At 44.6% G+C, this 7,500-nt stretch overlaps 1 protein-coding gene across 1 annotated transcript in view; it reads left to right on the top strand.

Annotated features, from left to right (window-relative positions):
* LOC138961133 (mucin-2-like) overlaps positions 1-7,500 on the top strand; it is a 198,846-nt gene that overhangs the window by 14,391 nt on the left and 176,955 nt on the right. The window lies entirely within an intron of this gene.

Here is a 7,500-nt window from a genome sequence, read left to right on the forward strand (position 1 = left end):
CCGTCGCGATATAACCTTGAATGGTTGAAAACGACGTTAATCACCAAATAAAGAAGAAAAGGAACTATCTGTCGTCTGCAAAATCATCGCCATGTTCTAGTGAAACAAAAACGAGGCTTCTGTGCGTGCCACCGCTGTTTTAATAAAGTAAAGAAATCTAACACTCATAATTTGTTGCGTGGTATGTCCCGAGCCAGCGAAATTTCTGGCGGGCTAGTATATTTCTTGAAGTTACTCGCCCGGCTGGCGAGTTGACATTTTGAGATTTGGCATTTGGTAAGATGTAAGGCAAAGCACGGTCTTCAGAAAATGTTAGAGAAGACTGCTCAAAGTAAATAAACTCACCTTCGTTTTATCTGAGAAGCACACGCGAAGTCCTTTCACAGAGACTCACCTTTTTTTGACATGGGTTGCACAAGATCTTTTCGCTGTTTTCCGGGGAGTCCTGATCAGACACATTCCCAACACTATAAAAATAGTCAAAGCTTAAAGCAGCTGCTCATTTAAACAAAAAAACAGTTAAGAGAGCAAATACCAAATTGGTTGAGTGGGTTCTTTGTCTATTTCCATACAACCTACGTGCCCCTGTCCTTCTTGTGTCATGGCAACTTTGTCCTGCCAGTTTGAGACACTTGTATTTGCCCTTGTTCCATCAGGAGGCATTGCAGCAATCAGCAAAAGAGCATATCAAAAGAAAGACAAGTCGCGTAAGGCGAAATAACAACATTTAGTCAAGCTCAGTCGAACTCACAGAATGAAACTGAACGCATTGGATTTTTTCCGCAAGACCGTATCGTCTGTCCACCGCTCGGGGCAAAGGCAGTGAAATTAACAATCCAGAAAAGCGCGGTAGCGGTTGCGCTGAGGAGGATAGCACGCTTTTCTATATCTCTATTCTTTTTAACTCTCTGAACGTGTTTTTAATCCAAACATATCATATCTATAGGTTTTTGGAATCAGGAACGGACAAAGAATAAGATGAAATTGTTTTTAAATCGATTTCGGAAGTTTAATTTTAATCATAATTTTAATTTTTTAAAATTTCAGAGCTTGTTTTTAATCCGACTATAATATATTTATATGTTTTTAGAATCAGAAAATGATAAAGAATACGATAAAGGTAATTTTGGATCGTTTTATAAAAAAATAATTTTAATTGCAATTTTCAGATTTTTAATGACCAAAGTCATTAACTAATTTTTAAGCCTCCAAGCTGAAATGCAATACCAAAGTCCGGTCTTCGTCAAAACTTGCTTGGCCAAAATGTCAATCAATTTAATTGAAAAATGAGGGTGTGACAGTGCCGCCTCAACTTTTACAAAATGCCGGATATGACGTCATCAAAGACATTTATCGAAAAAATGAAAAAAACATCTGGGGATATCATACCCAGGAACTCTCATGAAAAAATTCATAAAGATCGGTCCAGTAGTTTACTCTGAATCGCTCTACACACACACACACACACACACACACACACACACACACACACACATACACCACGACCCTCGTCTCGATTCCCCCCTCTATTTTAAAACATTTAGTCAAAACTTGACTAAATGTAAAAAAAGAAAAGACAGATCAAATTATTTCGTCTTGAACCCAGAGGCATAAGATGCAGAAGCCCGACGCAACCCTGTATAAACACTTTTCGCATGATACTGAAGTAGTAGTGACGTCACATTCCTCAACTCTGAGACGTCGTTCAGACTGACGAGGTGGCATCCATGACGTTGACAATCCAGTGACGCGTCTTGCCAGGCAATGGTGACGTTGGATCTGACGTAACGGTAGCAGCTGTGTCTCCGGTGAAAGTGTCCCTTGTCACAGAGAACTCAGAAAGTGTATTGTTTGGGTCAACCGACCCGTAACAACAAGTACATATTAAACATGACAAGCCACTCTAGCTACCATTCTCTTTGTCTCTATCTCTCACTCACATACACACGCACACACACACACGCAATCGTACACACAAACGCGTGCACGCACACACACACACACACATACACACACACACACACACACACATACACACACACACACACACACACACACACACACAGACACACACACACTCACACACACACACACACACACACACATACACACACTACCTACATGAGTTGATCTGAACATGGGGATGTCGCCACATCAAATAATCCTCAACCAACAACGTGAGCTTTGCTAGGCCTAGGCCGACATTATTTTTTGCGCTCAGCGCTCTGAATGAGTTAACTTCTTAAAAACTACTTTCGCGTTGAAATCCTCATACTACCCATGTCTGATAAGATATGTACGTGACATTTTAGTATGTGGCGCATCTGTCATTGTTCTTGAAGATTTCAACAAATTAAAATTTGTCGATGAGTCAACAAAAACCTACCGTCAATTTAAGAACTTTTTCTGACATGACAAATAATAGCAGACCTAATGTCTCAAATGACTTGAAATTTCGTATTTACTTTACGACACGTGTTAGCACAAATCTCCGAAAGTTTGAAGGCAATGCGTTGGCGAGTTACTCAAATGTACCATGTTTTGTCTCATTACCCGCTAAAACGGCTTCAAAAACTGCCTTTTATGTCTTCTGAGAGGATTGACACCTACACCGCTCAGCATGCCGGAGCGTCCTTGGTAGACAAGATATGTTAACAAAACTGACTGATTTGGATGCAGATGTGATTGTTCTGTCTAAGGACATGCTAAACATGTTTCGTTTTAGCAGTTCTGATTTGTTGTCAATTTTAAGGCGGGAACCTTGATTTTGCGAATTTGATTTTGGGGGGTGTCTGTGTTGTAGGTTCCACTGTATCGACACTACGTCATGTAAACTCAATCTGTTTTCTGAATAAGTTAGGGGAATAAACGGTCTGTCCAGTCATATAATTAGTTTTACGATAAACGGCCTCATCAGAAAGATCTGCCCTCAAACGCAAGTGTAAAGTTTTTTTTATGACGATTAGTGTAGTTCTGCGAAATGTATTCCCTATTTCTAAAAATAGTGATATTTGATTTTCCCAGGTTTACCTTGGGAAAAAACATACAATTGGTTTCGTGAGCCGACCACGGTATCAGACAACAAAACAATGTCATCAGCGAAAAGCAAACCAATAGGTCAAGTAGATCAGGCCCCAATGGTACTCCATGTTTACCCCTACACATTATTTTTGACGCCAGGTCATTTAATGAACAGGGAGAAAAGTAGCGGACAGGTTGTTTCCCCTTGCTTGAGGCCTTTGTGGCTCAAAAAAAAAGGCGTCTGTCAGTCTACGACAGTATCTTACTCGAGCTTTAACTCTGCAGTACATGCTTTGGATGGCTTGTAACATCTTACCTTTAACCCCTGTTCTGCGCAAAATGGGCCAGAGCTTACAGTGGGAGATATAATCAAAGGCTTTACACAAATCAATTAAAGCAACGTACAACTTTTTTTTATTTATTAGCAAATGCCTCTAAATCATACTGAACAAAGTAAATATGTGATCAGTGGTGCAGTGATCTTTCCGAAACCCTGCTGCGCTTGTGTATCACAGAGTAAATGTTGCTCTTCTACCCAACTTGACAATCGTTTATTAATAATACCGTAAAATCCCTAGCAAACGCCCAGCCCCCCTCCGCACAGATTTCGGGTTAAAGTAGGGTGTGGGCGTTCGCTAGGTATACACCTCTTTGCAAGATAAATGTCATCACATTTTCACGAGAAAAAAACAGTGATACAACCATGTGATGTATGCAATTTTAATGAAAAATAAACACGCTGTGTTTTACACAAATAAGGATCAACGATCTGTGGTAGAAAAAAAAGAAGAAAAAAAGAACACAAGTGACATTGATTCTTCTAACTCTCAGAATAACGTCAGCACAAACACAGTTTCTTCTCTTGTTTGGAGATCTGGTAGGGTTGATGATCATGGGCTCATTCTAGTCTTTCGAAGTCAACATCATCGTCTTCACTGTCGTCTCCACTCTCAGCTTCTTCTGGAGCATCTCCATTGTCGTGATCGCGAGGCAGGATAGCGCCGATTTCATCTGGAAACCACAAGTATTTCATCATCTTGGGAACCGTCAATTTGCGCACCTGAGAAAGGAAGTAACGATCGTTTCAGGTCGTATGTTCTCCCACGCCCTGCTGACCCAGTTGATGACGTCTTGCCTTCTAGGCTGCTTGAGGTTGTCAGCAGCTGTCGGTGGTCTTGCTTCTCTCAGTTCACTCAACCAAGCAGTCTCTGATGCCATCTTTAAAAGGTTTGGCAAAACCGACATCGACTGGCTGGGCTAAAGCTGTGCTGCCTGCAGGCACAAAGACCAAGTCAACTTGCTGTGCGGCAACCGCTTCTCTGACTTCCTGGGTCTTGTGAGCGCTGTAGCAGTCCAGAAGTAGGAGGCGACGCTCGTCTGCTGGCCTAAGAACACGCTGAATCCAGGTCAGGATGGTCATCCATCCATTTGTGGAAGCATACAAACGCACATTGGCTGATACTCTCAACTGGGGAAGGGCGCGAGGTGGAATGTGTCCGTTTCTCTCCCGCAAAAAAAACCCCAACAAACCGGGGTGGGCGCTTGCTAGGTAGTGACCCCTCTGCACAACTTTTGGCCCAAAGTCGGGGGGGGGGGGGGGGGGGTGGGCGGTTGCTAGATACTGGGCGTTTGCTAGGGATTTTACGGTACAAATATACAACTTGCCACAACTGTTTAACAAAGAAATACCCCTATAATTATCGGGTTTATGCAAATTAGCCTTTTTGTGTAAAGGGTGGATAATGGCTTCAGTCCAATCTTCTGAGGAAACTCCAGATGAAAAATAGAATTGACCAAACGGACCAAAAAAGGAATAGAATGAACGGGAGCATCTCGTTACTCCCCCGTATCGTTACTCCCCCGGCTCGTTACTCCCCCGTATCGCTACTCCCCAGGCTCGTTACTCCCCCGTATCGCTACTCCCCAGGCTCGTTACTCCCCCGTATCCCCCGGCTCGTTACTCCCCCGTGCCTTTTTTATTACACTTAAGTAATGCAGTTATTACTTAATTGAATTTTCAAGAGAGAGAGAGAGAGAGAGAGAGAGAGGGAGAGAGAGAGAGAGAGAGAGAGAGAGAGAGAGAGAGAGAGAGAGAGAGAGAGAGAGAGAGAGAGAGAGAGAGAGAGAGAGAGCATGTTTAAAGAACGTACAACTGCCAGATCTGCCTGTACATTCGTGCACAGTACATCTTTGAAAAAAAAGTATATATTTTAAGCAGAAGAGATACTATTTCAGAATGCATGACGGGGGAGTAGCGATACGGGGGAGTAACGAGACGGGGGAGTAACGAGCCGGGGGAGTAACGATACGGGGGAGTAACGAGCCGGGGGAGTAGCGAGCCGGGGGATTAGCGATACGGGGGAGTAACGAGCCGGGGGATTAGCGATACGGGGGAGTAGCGAGCCGGGGGATTAGCGATACGGGGGAGTAACGAGCTGATCCCAGTATGAACATGTGCACATTTGAAGACCTCTGGTGTGACTCCACCAGGTCCAGCAGCTTCATTGGCTTTCAAATGATCAATAGCTGCCTGAACCTCTTGGTAGGTTATGTCAGAATTCAAACAGTCATCTTCAGGTCTGGTTTCTCCTTCTTGTGACTCACCCTGACAGGTAGGCTCTTTACTTTCATTTAAATTTGCAACATTGTTTGCATTGAACACATTCTCGAAGTTTTCCAACCACTGCTCATTGGTAATATCGCCCCTCAATGCCCTTTTTCTTGAAAACTGTTCAGCGTTTTTCCAAAACTGTTTGGGATCATTAAAACAGCTTTCTAATTCTCTTCTGCATTTCTGTGTATGCTGTTTTTCTTTCTCATCAAGCAACTTTTTATACTCCTTCCGAGTTTCCCAGTAGGATTCTCTGTCTCAGGGGAGAAGTGTGCTTCTGGAATGGTATGGAACACGCATCTTATGTACCAGGGAAGCCAAAGGACAGGACACAATGAAATGATCAATCACGCTGCTGCAGTTTGACGTCATGTATGTGTGAAGGCCTCTTCTATCACCATCACAAGCCCCGTTTAAAATGTGCATATCCAGGCTAGGACACAGATCTAACAAACTGCTTCCGAATGGATTAACAACTGGGTCCTTGGAGGTATGCTGAGAAAAATGGCAGCCTTCGGCGCTGTTCTAGGACCACAGATCACCATCTACATTTCACCATCTACATTTCACCATCTACATTTCACCATCTACATTTACACAACAGTCTGATTCTAAGTCGTAAAATGGAGCGACGAAGTTACAACCGGTTTTGGCATTGAAGTCTCCGCACATAATAAAGGCTGCATCATCTTTCTTTTCTATTACATCCAGTAGGAAAGAAGTGCGAACTCACCAAGAGTATTGGTTGCTGTAGCCGGGTCAGGGCCATGACGTCATTGCTGGCCTTCTGTGGCAGTCCCAGAAGGGACTGAGTGACGTCATTGCTCTTATCTGTTGGATTAGCGTTCCCTTCTGGCGGTTGTGTCGTGACCTTTGTCGTTCCTACTGAGGATGGCATCCAGTCTCGGAGAATGCGCGACTGTTTGCTACGCCCGCTTCTGTCCTGTGAAGCTGACTGTGACCGGGAGATCGGTCTGTTGCTGTTCTCGCTGGGTCCCACATTGCTGTTTTGCCGTGCTCTCCCCCCTTGTGTGACGGGCTGGGGGGTACCATCACACCTCTCTGCTGGGAGAGCGTTGCTGCCGGAAGAGGTGAGTGAACAGCCAGCATCACCAGGATCATGACCAGCACAGGCCGTGCTGGCGTCGGGAAGCTGGAGAGGAGGGCTGGTGGGGTCGTCCTCAAACACGCGGGCTATGATGTCCACAGGAGACGGAGGATCCGTGGTGGTGTTTTCCTCGTTAGGTTTGAACGAGGAAAACGATAAAGCGCTTTGAACTTCGGATAAGGCGCTATATAAATAAAGAGAATAATAATAAGAATAGGTTTAAAGTCAGCCGTGTCGCCGTCAAGTGGATTGGGCGATAGGGTGGGATTGCAAGCAGCGCTGACGCTTGCTGTGTCCTTAGAGGGATCTGGATTTTAGAGGAGGCTATTGGGTTCTGTGTGGGCTGCAGGGTCGCGGAGTGATACAGGTCGACGAAGAGGAAGGTGACTATCGCCGCTCGTAGGCTGTGGAGGCAGCAGGCATGGAACATCTTCGGTACTGTCGGAAGAGCGCTCTGGATGTGGGGGAAAGGGCGTTGTCACTGGAGATAACAAGTGGCACAGTCCTGGTCGTGATCGGGTGGGTAGTCACTGAACTCACTCTCATGGCTAGTAACGTAGTTGTCGTCATCACTCAATGCCTGCGGCTCTGAGGTGTTGGGCACTGACTGGTTCGCGGGCGGTGACTTACGGTACACCAACATAGACACGCACAATTGCAGATAAACACTCGCATCTTAACATATATATGTAGACACATTGATTCATACATGTAAACGCATTTGTTTCAGACACGCGCACGCACAGACACACATGTTCTT

The sequence above is a fragment of the Littorina saxatilis genome, linkage group LG3, assembly GCF_037325665.1.
Source record: "Littorina saxatilis isolate snail1 linkage group LG3, US_GU_Lsax_2.0, whole genome shotgun sequence".
Classification (NCBI taxonomy): domain Eukaryota; kingdom Metazoa; phylum Mollusca; class Gastropoda; order Littorinimorpha; family Littorinidae; genus Littorina; species Littorina saxatilis.